The 12,604-nt window shown below is 47.2% G+C and overlaps 1 long non-coding RNA gene and 1 other non-coding gene across 2 annotated transcripts; both read right to left on the bottom strand.

Annotated features, from left to right (window-relative positions):
* Positions 1 to 6,223: 6,223 nt before the first annotated feature.
* LOC122436063 lies at positions 6,224 to 6,331 on the bottom strand. Its single transcript, XR_006267836.1, has one exon. It is a non-coding gene; the product is annotated as a U6 spliceosomal RNA (small nuclear RNA).
* A 1,620-nt stretch (positions 6,332 to 7,951) lies between these two features.
* Positions 7,952 to 10,173, bottom strand: LOC122435862. The gene is made up of 2 exons (XR_006267716.1): positions 8,514 to 10,173; positions 7,952 to 8,246 (listed from the first exon to the last, which is right to left on the bottom strand). It is a non-coding gene; the product is annotated as an uncharacterized LOC122435862 (long non-coding RNA).
* Between the last annotated feature and the right edge of the window lie 2,431 nt (positions 10,174 to 12,604).

The raw sequence follows: 12,604 nt of genomic DNA, 5'->3' as shown, positions 1-12,604 counted from the left end.
ACCATTTATTTGTGTTTGTTGTCCAGTCTCTGTGTGTCAGGCCTTTGATGTGCTTTAACCATTTGATAACCACAGGCCAGCGTGGCTTGGATGAGCAAGTGCCATTGGAATCAAGAGAGAAGAAGGTATCTGTGCAAATATGTAGGGTAAACCATTCTATGCCAAAGGAAGCAGCAAGTTTATAGTTCAAGTTCCGTCCTCTGAGACAGAAAGGAGTTTGGAAGGCTTGAGGGACAGAAAATGCATCGCAACATCCAGAGCTGAATGCTTAGTTACTTGTCAGTGATTGGAATGATCAGACCCATCACCCCACACATAGGCACATGGAGTCATGACCAGATGAGAAACGGAAGCCTTGCTTTGACAAGCCATTTCAGTTCTCTGGACCTCTTTCATCTCTGAACTACAAAGCTTGACTGGGGTCTTTCCGGAGCTCACCTCCTATTCTAAATTGGTATGACTCTTCCCTGCTCAGGCTAAAAATCATAACTGTCTTAAACTCCTTGGGGAATTTTCTTATGTTGTTCCATCTATGTGCATACATGCAATCACAGTTAATCACTAAACATTAGTGACATTATCTGAAAAATACTGTGTGGGCATCTACTGTGTTTACTACTACGGGACCAGTGTGACTGACACCATCACTTCATTAACAGTAATATCTTTGGCACTCACCATCCCCTTCTTCCCCTTGCCCACTCCTGCCATGGAAGTACATCCAACATGTGTGCAAGGAAGGCCAGAGTGGCAGAGTTGCCTGGAGCAGCCCTGGGCCATGATGAATGAATGGGTGTAGGAGGGTCAATACCCCAGCTTCCTCTCCCTCAGATGGGACAACTCTGAGCTGTACCTCATACATTCCCCTAGAGATTCTCAGGGGTATGAAACCCCAGTTGCCCACAGAGGTAGCCTCTTCTTGCATTGGCTTCTCTATTTCACTTCCTCTGTCTCACTTCCTCACTTCCTGACTGCTGCTCCTTCCAAATAAATGACTCGCACTTGAATTTTATTCTCAGATCAACTTCTGAGGGAGCCCTATCTAAGACAGCCAGGTATATTGGGCGATACCAAGGAGTGTAAAATATTTCTCCAAACACAAAGAGCTCACCACCTAGTTACCAGTTTTTAAAGCAGACAGTAAAGCTTTGAAATACAAGTTTTGATGTAGCTGTCCAAGTTCTAAGAATACATTTTATGGAAATTATAGCAGTTGTACACAAACTTAGACACCAAAATGTTCATCTCTTGTCAAAACGTTGAAAATAATAAATAAAATTAGGAGATGTAAGTGACCTATCATAGGGAAGTGAATAAATAATGGTATATCCATATAACAAAATTTTATTGTAGGGACTGTCCTGGGCACTGTAGGATATTTCACAGCACCTGTGGATGCCAGCAATACCCCACCTCCAGTTGTGGCAAACAAAAACATCTCTAGACATTGCCAAGTGTCTCCTGGGAGCAAAATCACTCCTGGTTCAGAACCACTGGCCTAACAGAATTTCATAGTGTAAAACAGTTAATGACCACAAAGTCAAATAAGATGATTCAGAAGTTGTTTCAGATTTGCATGAGGTTTTTTTTTCATTTTGAAGTAAACAGTGTCATATCAACATGTAACTTAAAGTTGAGCTATTTTAAATCCTAAATGATGATGCTTTGAAAGTGCTGCACTCAATATGCCAACAAATTTGGAAAACTCAGCAATGGCCACAGGTCTGGAAAAGGTCAGTTTTCGTTCCAATCTCAAAGAAAGGCAATGCCAAAGAAAGCTCAAACTACAACACAATTGTACTCATCTCACACACTAGCAAAGTAATGCTCAAAATTCTCCAAGACAGGCTTCAACAGTATGTGAACCGAGAATTTCCAGATGTACAAGCTGGTTTTTTTTTTTTTTTTTTTTTTGCTTAGATTTAGTCTTTAATTTTTTATTTTTTTTATTAGTTGGAGGCTAATTACTTCACAACATTTCAGTGGGTTTTGTCATACATTGATATGAGTCAGCCATAGAGTTACACGTATTACAAGCTGGTTTTCGAAAGGACAGAGGAACCAGAGATCAAATTGCCAACATCTGCTGGATCATCAAAAAAGCAAGAAGGTTCCAGAAAAACATCTACTTCTGCTTTGTTGACTATGTCAAAGCCTTTGTCTGTGTGGATCACAACAAACTGTAGAAAATTCTGAAAGAGATGGGAATACCAGACCACCTGACCTGCCTCTTGAGAAATCTGTATGCAGGTCAGGAAGCAATAGTTAGAACTGGACATGAAAAAAGCACACTGGTTCAAAATCAGGAAAGGAGTACGTCAAGGCCGTATATTGTCACCCTGCTTATTTAACTTATATGCAGAGCACATTATGAGAAACACTGGGCTGGAAGAAGCACAAGCTGGAATCAAGATTGCCAGGAGAAATATCAATAACCTCAGATATGCAGATGACACCACCCTCATGGCAGAAAGTGAAGAAGAACTAAAGAGCCTCTTGATGAAAGTGAAAGAGGAGAGTGAAAAAGTTGGCTTAAAGCTCAACACTCAGAAAACTAAGATCATGGCATCCAGTCCCATCACTTCATGGCAAATAGATGGGGAAACAGTGGAAACAGTGGCTGACTTTATTTTTTTGGACTCCAAAATCACTGCAGATGGTGACTGCAGCCATGAAATTAAAAGATGCTTGCTCCTTGGAAGGAAGGTTATGACCAACCTAGACAGCATATTAAAAAGCAGAGACATCACTTTGCCTACAAATGTTCATCTAGTCAAACCTATGGTTTTTCCAGTAGTCATGTGTGGATGTAAGAGTTGGACCATGAGGAAAGCTGAGCACCAAAGAATTGATGCTTTTGAACTGTGCTGTTGGAGAAGACTCTTGGGAGTCCCTTGGACTGCAAGGAGATCCAACCAGTCCATCCTGAAGGAAATCAGTCCTGAGTATTCATTTGATGGACTGATGCTGAAGCTGAAACTCCAGTACTTTGGCCCCCTGATGTGGAGAACTGATTCATCTGAAAAGACCCTGATGCTGGGAAAGATTGAAGGCAGGAGGAGAAGGGGACGACACAGGATGCGATGGTTGGATGGCATCACCGACTCAATGGACATGAGTTTGAGTAAACTCTGGGAGTTGGTGATGGACAGGGAGGCTTGACATGCCACAGTCCATGGGGCCGCAAAGAGTCAGACACAAGTGAGTGACTGAACTGAACATTTCTTCTAGGAGAAGGGCCACTTCCTCAGACCTCTAGAACAACAGCAAATTAGAGGTTTCAAGGCATCATCTGTTCAGTTTCTACGTTTAGGCTTTAAAAAGTTGAAGTGTTGCCAGTGTCATGGTACGTTTGTTACCCATCTGTCCTGACACTGCACGAAGTAAATGAAATAAACAGAACCCCCACCCTGAAATATTCTATATTAGAGACTTCCTAAGCATGATAATGCTCAGTGATTAACTGTGATTCCATGTATGAACACAGATGGAACAATGCAGGAAACTTCCCCAAGGAGTTTGTGACAGTTCTGAGTTACCCTGAGTGGTGAAGATTCCATCAAGACATGATTATTGAGCACCCACTCTGTGCCAAGGAGTGTTCTAAGTCTGTGAGGATGCAGAGGGGAGTCCCTTATGCTGACCCTAGATGGGTTCTCCATTCTAATGAGGGGTGCCAGTGATAAACACGGGCACATCTAGGCCAACAAGCTAAATCTGGGACAAGAACTAGATCTTGTGGAAGAGAGTTGCTGGGTGGTGCGGAAGGGAGGGGTGCCTTTAGCTGGTGCATCTGTGCAGAGATCTGGGCCTAGACGGGTGAAAGCACACCTGCACCGCCCTGAGCTGGGAATGAGTCGGAGTATTTGAGGAGCAGAAAGAGAAGCAGCTGGACCAGAGCAAACAGAAGGTGAGGGAGGAGAGGCTAGGGCAGGCGGCTCCTTTGAAGATCTTCGCAGGAAGTTTGGGTTGTCCTTCACGACAGAAGGTGCAGGAGAAGAAGAGGAGGGACACGATCTGGTTTCTGCTTTGGAAAGATCCTCTTGAGCACATGCCAGAGGGACCTGGAGCAGGACGAGAGAAGCGTCTGCTGTTTGGTCTCCTCAGGAGTCCAAGTGAGGCCAACCGGGTTGGAGGGGTGGAGGTGACGGGCTTGTATTTGGGAGGAGATTCGGGGGAAGCTAATTACTTTTAAACATGAGTTTTGTTATGTCGTTTGCCCACATGCCACAACTAAAGATCCCGCGTGCTGCAACTAAGACCCAGTGCAGCCAAATAAGTATTTATAAATAAAGATGTAGAAACAAACAAGAACAACAAAAACTTTCTTCGTTCACGGGCCATACAAAAACAGGCACAAGAGGGAACTTTGCTGGAGGAAAGTGGAATGATTCACATATCCCCAGAAAATTAAATAAGGCCACATTATGTTGGAGGGATTTTAGGTAAGACACCCACAATGGTAGGTTATAGTAAAGGATGGCAGAGAACAGAATGAACCACTCAATGGGAGTGGCTGTGGAGAACGTCTTGGAGAAAACACTCTATCCCTGCCATGAGACCCACCATAATTGAAGATGAGGAAATGAGGAGGGGTAGCAAGTAACGTAGGCATGGATCTTTAGGGGTACTGAGGAAGTAACCCTTTTTTTTTTTTCCAACCACAGCATCTTGTCCTCCCCCCCCACCCCCCCCAGAGGTGTCAGGAGTGGGGCTTTGTGAGGTGCAAGGCTACTATTGGCTAGGGGAGCTCCTTGATGAGCAAACAAAGCTGAAGGGTGTGGCTCCCCTTTGCCTGGGGGAGGGTATATACAGAGAGAGGTCAGGGGCCCTGGGATCCACTGTGAGAGGCTTAACCATGGCTGATGAGATCTGTATACCAGAAAAGGTTAACATAAATGGAGAAAACACAAACACAGAATAGCTAGCTCCAAGAATCAAAAAGAAAAGGGAACAACGGACTTCTCATCAGTTGAAGACCAGAGACAGAACCAAGGTCAGATGAACCTACCCATGTTCCTCTCCTCCCCACAGATCTCCCCAAGACTCCTATCCTACCCTTGCCAGGCACAAATGCCTGCCTCAAGTCCCATCTCTACCCATGAGGCCCCCTTTCCAATAACATTCCCATCCTCCTCTCCCAAACCAAGGTCCTGCTAACTCGGCCTGATGCCTTTTCAGGTGCAGGAAAACATAAGAGTAGAAAGGACCCCTCAAAAGAAGTCAAGAAAAAAATCTCAACCATCCCCCTCTTATCCAAGAATATCTAACAGAAGCATAAGGCCTATGATATTCATCTGTTACCACAAACTGAAAAACAAATCATACAAGCACACGCTGAGCAGGAATAAGCAGCAGTGGAAAATCCAACCATTCAAAGTAACTTCCTGTGCAGACAATAAATGCAGAGCCTGGACCAGAGCACTAGAACGAGCTGTGTCTTTGGAAGCGACAATGAAGAAATGGTCAAAGACAAAGAGACACATCTGAGACCGTCATGGTATATGGATGTTGAATACAATAAAATCAGCTTATTGGAAAAAGATGTGTGTATTTGTGGGTGGGAGGGAAGAAAGGAAGAGGCAGGTGTGTGAGGAGGGTGGGAGGTGACGTCCTGGAGGGCTGGGGGCCAGACTGGGATAGCCAGACACTGGAGGATGAGGACTGTATGAGGACTAAGAACTGGAGATCAGCTTCCTCAGCACTTTGTCCAAAGGACAAAAAGAAAAAGGTCTTTGGTGGTTCCATGTGTGTGGGGTGGAGAGGGAGAGCAATGTCAGAGTCGAGTTACTCTAAATTCAGCCTGTCAAGGACATGTTTGATCTGTGTGGGAAAAGTCAGGTACTGTGGTCTATGAAGGATAGGTATCCTGTTTTTATTTTTATTTTTTTCTTATTTATTTATTTATTTATTATTATTAGTTGGAGGCTAATTACTTCACAACATTTCAGTGGGTTTTGTCATACATTGATATGAATCAGCCATAGATTTACACTTATTCCCCATCCCGATCCCCCCTCCCACCTCCCTCTCCACCCCATTCCTCTGGGTCTTCCCAGTGCACCAGGCCCGAGCACTTGTCTCATGCATCCCACCTGGGCTGGTGATCTGTTTCACCATAGATAGTATACATGCTGTTCTTTTGAAATATCCCACCCTCACATTCTCCCACAGAGTTCAAAAGTCTGTTTTGTATTTCTGTGTCTCTTTTTCTGTTTTGCATAAAAATATGGAACGCTTCACGAATTTGCGTGTCATCCTTGCGCAGGGGCCATGCTAATCTTCTCTGTATCGTTCCAATTTTTAGTATATGTGCTGCCGAAGCAAGCACGGTATCCTGTTTTTAAATGAATTCCCCTGCTGCCTGCAGGCCTGGTTCTATTTCTTCTAAAGTCTAGGCTAATGTTAGAACTGTTGTTGTTTCAAAGAGCTAGACCATGCCAATGGAGTTAATTGTTGTTTAGTCGCTCAGTACTGTCAGACTCTTTGCGACCCCATGAACTGTAGCCCACCAGGCTTCTCTGTCCATGGGATTCTCCAGGCAAGAATACTGGAGTGAGTTGCCATTTCCATCTCCAGGGGATCTTCCTGACCCAGGGATTGAACCTGCATCTCCTCCATTGGTAGGTGGATTCTTTACCACTGAACCATCAGGGAAGCCCACTGAAGTTAATAGAAGCTCCTAAATTCCACTAGTGGAGGGCACCACCACAATGCTGAGAACAACAGTCTGCCTTAATTTGTTGACCTTTAGAATCCTGATTTAGTACCTCTAGCCCCATCTCTTTGCTAGCAGCCCATGAAAGAAGCTTTGCCCCAAAGATGGAAAAGTGGTCAAAATGGCCACACTCCAGTGTTCAGGCCCAGGTGAAAAGCTGTAGGTGGCAAGGTAAGAATGGTGGGTAGAATCCAAGAACCTACAGAGGCTGCAGTGTGAAAGTGGCCCCCTATGTGGTTGGGTGTGGAGGCCCCAGGCCAGCTCCCCAGTCTCCTAGCGAGGGGTGAGCCCTTTGTCATGGCACCTCAGTGACAGCATCATAGCAGGAGAAGTTTAGGGACCAGGAGCCTGCCTCCTGAATTCAGAGACTTCTACGGGCAAAGGAGACCTCAGAAACCATTTCCTCTAATCCCCTCATTTTACAAAAGCAGACACTGAGGTCAGAAAAGTGAAGGGCTTTGACAGAGGTCAGAAAGCAAGTTGGCAGTGAAGCCTACAACTCAGGGTCTTGGCTGGGCCCCTGGTATGATCTCCCCTCCAGGTAAGTGATACTAACCAGCTATTTTCTTATTGAATTATCATTGGTTTACAATATTGTGCTAATCTCTGCTGTATAACAAAGTGACTCAGTTACACACATACTTTTTTTATATTCTTTTCCATTAAGGTTTATCCCAGGAGATTGGATATAGTTCCCTGTGCTGTACAGTAGGACCTTGTTTATCCATCTACTGACCCCAAAATCCCAATCCATCCCTCCCACACCCCCCTCCTTTGGCAACCACAAGCCTGTTCTCTGTGTCCATGAGTCTGTTTGTTTCATGGATAGATTTGTGCCATATTTTAGATTTCCCTATACAAGTGATAGCATATGGTATTTGTCTTTCTGATTTACTTTACTTAGTATGACAGTCTGGTTGTGTCCATGTTGCTGAAAATGGCATTATTTTGTTCTTTTTTATGGCTGAGTACTATTCCATTGTGTATATACACCATATCTTCTTTATCTACTCATCTGTTAATGGACCTTTAGGTTGTTTCCTTGTCAGGCATGAACTGGCTGGCAGCTCCAGGCTTGGCCCGTGCTGCCCGGCAACAGCCCCATTGTTCAGGGCTGGGCTCAGCTGGGCGGAGGCAGGACCGTGGCTACGCCTCTGCTTTTCCATATTGCACCAGAGCTCGTAAGTAGCAATACACAGCAGCACGCTTTTAAGAAACACAATAAGCAAAAAGTGCAATTCTGCATCCCTTTATTTATAAACAAGTTGAGAATGCCATGTCCTGTTGGGAAGCAGGAGTGGGTTTGGAGCGCGGAGAGGGAGGTGCAGGGGTGGGAGGGGGTGGGGGCTGATTCCAGAAGTTCGCATGATTCAGCACCAGAGCAAACGCTTGGGTGTAAGGTCGTGCTTTGACCCAGACGAGTCGTCGTCGTCTTGTCTTATATGTACAGCATAGTCTGAAGTATGTATGCTCTTCTTATGGCTTTGTCCCGGGACACACCGCAGTGACACAACAAAAAAACTCAAGTCTAGAGAGAAGTAGAAGTTGCAGAATGCCTCATGAGCTCTTTTGTTAAAAGAAGAAAAATCTGATGGCCAAGACTAGTGCTGACCGGATGCCTGGGGAACAGGGACATCTCTGTTCCCTTCGGGCTCATCGGATTCAGCTGAGTCTATATTGCCATCTTGCGTCTCTCTCCCCGGGGCGTGCCTGGCTGATAAGTCCCAAGATGGAGAGGAGGAATCCACGCTCTTCCCGTCCCTCCCGCCAAGGATGGCCTCTCAGTAACTCCAACCTCAGGCCGTCCTGCAGCTGTGTGTCTTCCCCGCAGAGCAGGTCAGAAGGCGGGCTTGGGTCTCGGGATCACTCCTCTTAAGGTTGGTTTCCTTTGCCTTTGCCAAGTCCTGGCCCGTGGGAGCTGGCTTGCCAGAAACGGGCCATTCAGTGTGACGCTGACATTACAATTGCCCTGGGTTTTTAGCTGGTGAACATTGGATTTTGGGGTCCCCAGGAGGAAGATGTGAGAGCTGATGGAGAAGGGCTGAAATGGAAAAGCTGGGCAGGGGGAACCCACAACCTGCACGGGTACCCACTAACCTTGGCTGTCAGTGAGAGGAAGCCTGCATTCTTCACCTGTTAGGGAGTGAGCGAGCCCTGTAAGGGAGCGGACAGGCACTGCGCTCCCACGCTTGCCCTTCTTCACCTATCCTGCCTTCTTCCACAACCTAAATTGCTGTCCTTCAGCCCTCAGTCTGAAGCTTCCTTCCCTGTCTAGGGCAAAAGAACATTTCCTTGCTTTCTGGCATTTCTGCTTACCTCTCGAGCTTGAGTCACACTTGGTACCGTTCCCATGCCAGCCTTGACCCCCTTGGGGCCATGACTGTGGCCAGCCAGCCACCATGTCTCCTCCCAGGCAGGGGAGGAGGGGCAGGGAGAAGCTGGTGGCCAGGATGCAACAAAGATTGGGTTGCAGACTCCCCCATCCCTTCTCATTAATCTTGCAGCCTTGGGAGGGGAGGTATTGTTAACGGTCAGAAGTGGGCCTGGGGTGAGACTTGGAACCCGCTGTGGGTTTGATGGCCTGTCCCTGGCGCTGAATGTGAGTCATGGCGGCAGCACGCGTCAGTGTGATGTGTAAGGCCTGCAAAGTCAGAGGCCGCCTGGTACGTGAATGCCAAGCTGTTTGCTCCGGAGCAGGAATCAGGTAAACATGGGTTTATCTGCTCTGGGCCGGAGCCTAGAACCAGAAAAGGCATTCCCAAGAGAGTTTCTCCTACAGAGGGAGGCCCTCACATGAGTCAAGCATGCAGATTTTCTTGAAGCTTCTCTCCTTCCTCCAGGCACCTCGTTCTCCTTTTCTCTTCCCTTGTTCCCACTGCCTTGTGCAGCTGGCCGCTGCCTCCTGTCAGTGCTTGGGAGACGGGGGCATACGCGGCCAGTGTGCCCGGGGAACACGGTGGGAGAGAGATCACACGGCACAGTGGAAGCACGGGGCCATCCTCTGGGCCTTGATGGCAGCAAGAAATTTTCTTCTCACGCGCCATCTTCCCACCAGCTCTCTGTCCCACATGAATGCTCGACAGAGTTCTGCAAAAACTGCCAGGAACAAGGGAGTGCCCAAGCCAGCTGAGCCTTGTGGCTCCACTTCCCAACAAACCCTACCATCTCCAGGTGGGCAGGGAGGTAGTTCAACCCCAGTGCAAGGGGAAAGACATGCCACCTTCCTTCCTTGGTTGCCCCATGTGTCTCCCAGAAGGCTGGTCCCCGAGGCCTCTGAAAGGGAGTGTTCCTGTCCCGAGGGATGCTGGGCTCTGCCCATGTCACTGTTCTGGGCCCCTGGCTCCAATGGCACAGCCAGACGATGCCGCTTCTACCCAGGCGTCTGCTCCCACCCCTCGCCTCTACCTGCTCGTGTCTACCCGTGCTTAGCAGATAGCAACATCAGACACCTCGGTGGGCAGATTGGGGTGGGGCCTGGGCAGGTGGATGGGCGGCAACTGTGAGTCGAGCAGAGGCCTGAAAGAGGTGATGGGGAGGGGACCAGGGGGATGGAAATCAGGGAGAAGCACGTTCCAGACAGAACCCCAAGAAGGGAGCACATGGTACATGTCCCGGGACAAGCCAGGAGGGTGAGTAGGGGCATGTGTGGGTGTGGCCCGGTGTAAACTTGGCCTTTGAGGAGTAGAGAAGGCTCTGGAGAGTTCCTTTAGCTCTGGAGTTCTGAGCAAAAGAAAAACATGGACTTGTGGTTGAAAGGGGACCCCTGTGGCTGCTGTGCTGGGAACAAATGACAGTGAAGAGAAGGCAACAGCAGGGGACAGTGAAGAGCCCTCAGTAAGAACCCGAGAGGACGATGGCACCCTGGACTAGGATGACAGCTGCGAGCATGGTGAGAAATGGCTAGAAGTATGGTATGATTTTTTTCCTCTTGTTTTATTAAGGTTTACTTAATAATTTCTTTTTTTAAAATTTTGTATTATTTATTTATTTTTTTAAGGTTTACTTAATAATTTCCAGTTAAGCTTCTTAACGTACAGTTCTGAGAGTCTTGATAAATGCCTTCCGTTTTGTGACCACCACTACCATCGAGTTACTGAGATCATCTGTAGTCACCCCCCCGCACCCCAGGCTTGGGCTGCAGAAGTGTTTTCTGTCCCTAGAGTTTTGCCTTTTGCGGAATGTCATCTAAATGGAATCATGCGGTATTTGGTGGTGGTGGTTTAGTCGCTCGCTTGTGTCTGATTCTTTGCAACCCCGTGGACTGCAGCCTGCCAGACTCCTCTGTCCATGGGATTTCCCAGCAAGAGTACTGAAGTGGGTTGCCATTCCCTTCTCCAGGGGATCTTCCCAACCCAGGGATCGAACCCTGTCTTCTGCATTTCAGGCAGATTCTTTACTGACTGAGCCACCAGAGAAGCCGGGTATATGGTCTGGCTCCATTTTGAAAGTGGAGCCAACAGGACTCGTGACAGATGGGATGTGGGGTGTGGGAGGAAGCAGAATCACATGACTAGTTTCTGGCCCATGAAACAAGAAAGCTGATACCACTGGCTGGTGTAGGAGACCATGGGGCTGGAGGAGGTCAGGATGATAAGATGGCTTTCCCAGTTTGGGACCACCAGTGACTGTTGCCTAATGCTTTCAGAGCCAAGCTCTTCTGCAACACTGTCCTCTAGCCTCTGGGGAACCTAGTCCTGGCATGAGCCCCTGCCCATCTGCCCTCCTGCCTCAGCCCTCAAGCACTCTGTTCCTCATGCCCGAGCGTCCTCCCCAGGCTGCCTGGGCTCTGTATTCTAGTTTGTCATCACTGCTCCTTGTAGAGCCTCAGCCCCCAGCTGCTTGCTCTAATCCTCTGCTCTAAACTGGCCCTGAGAGCCAATTCTCCTGCTAGCCCTCTTAGACTTTGCTTATCATTTGAGTTTTTCATTTTACAAACTACTACTGAGACCTTGGGGACCGGTGCTGTTACAAGAAGGGGAAGAAAAGGGTAATTTGGTGGTCACATCTAAACTGGGGCTTCAGTGACATGGGGAAGAAGGGGTGGAAAGGGGCGTTGAGTCCCTGGGACTGGCCTTCCAAGCAGAGGGTGCTAAGTAGGCAGTGCTAACCATAACTGCTTGGCTCGACTGGACCTCCCAGTGCCTATAGGGTAACAGTAGTTGAAGCTAGAGCACCAGGATTTCTCCAGAAGAGCCCTGGAAGATTGTAATCAATGGAGGGGTATGGTAAGATTCACGATGTAGAAATACCTTTGGGTGTGGGAGCATAAAAGCAAAGAAAGAAACCATTAAAAAAAAAAGATTAGTGTTTGGCTATATAAAAATTGAAAACTTCTATACATCTATTTCTGCTTCATTGACTATGCCAAAACCTTTGACTATGTGGATCACAATAAACTGTGGAAAATTCTTCAAGAGATGGGAATACCAGACCACCTGATCTGCCTCCTGAGAAATCTGTATGCAGGTCAGGAAGCAACAGTTAGAACTGGACATGGAACAACAGACTGGTTCCAAATCGGGAAAGGAGTATGTCAAGGCTGTATACTGTCATCCTGCTTATTTAACTTATATGCAGAGTACATCATGAGAAATGCTGGGGTGGATGAAGCACAAGCTGGAATCAAGATTGCCAGGAGAAATATCAATAACCTCAGATATGCAGATGACACCACCCTTATGGCAGAAGGCAAAGAAGAACTAAAGAGCCTCTTGATGAAAGTGAAAGAAGAGAGTGAAAAAGTTGGCTTAAAGCTCAACATTCAGAAAACTAAGATCATGGCATCTGGTCCCATCACTTCATGGTAAATTGATGGGGAAACAGTGGCAGACTTTATTTTGGAGGGCTCCAAAATCACCACAGATGGTGACTGCAGCCATGAAATTA

Source organism: Cervus canadensis, chromosome X, assembly GCF_019320065.1.
Source record: "Cervus canadensis isolate Bull #8, Minnesota chromosome X, ASM1932006v1, whole genome shotgun sequence".
Classification (NCBI taxonomy): Eukaryota; Metazoa; Chordata; class Mammalia; order Artiodactyla; family Cervidae; genus Cervus; species Cervus canadensis.
Note: the sequence above shows the minus strand (reverse complement) of the source record. Positions and strands in the feature narration are given on the sequence as shown.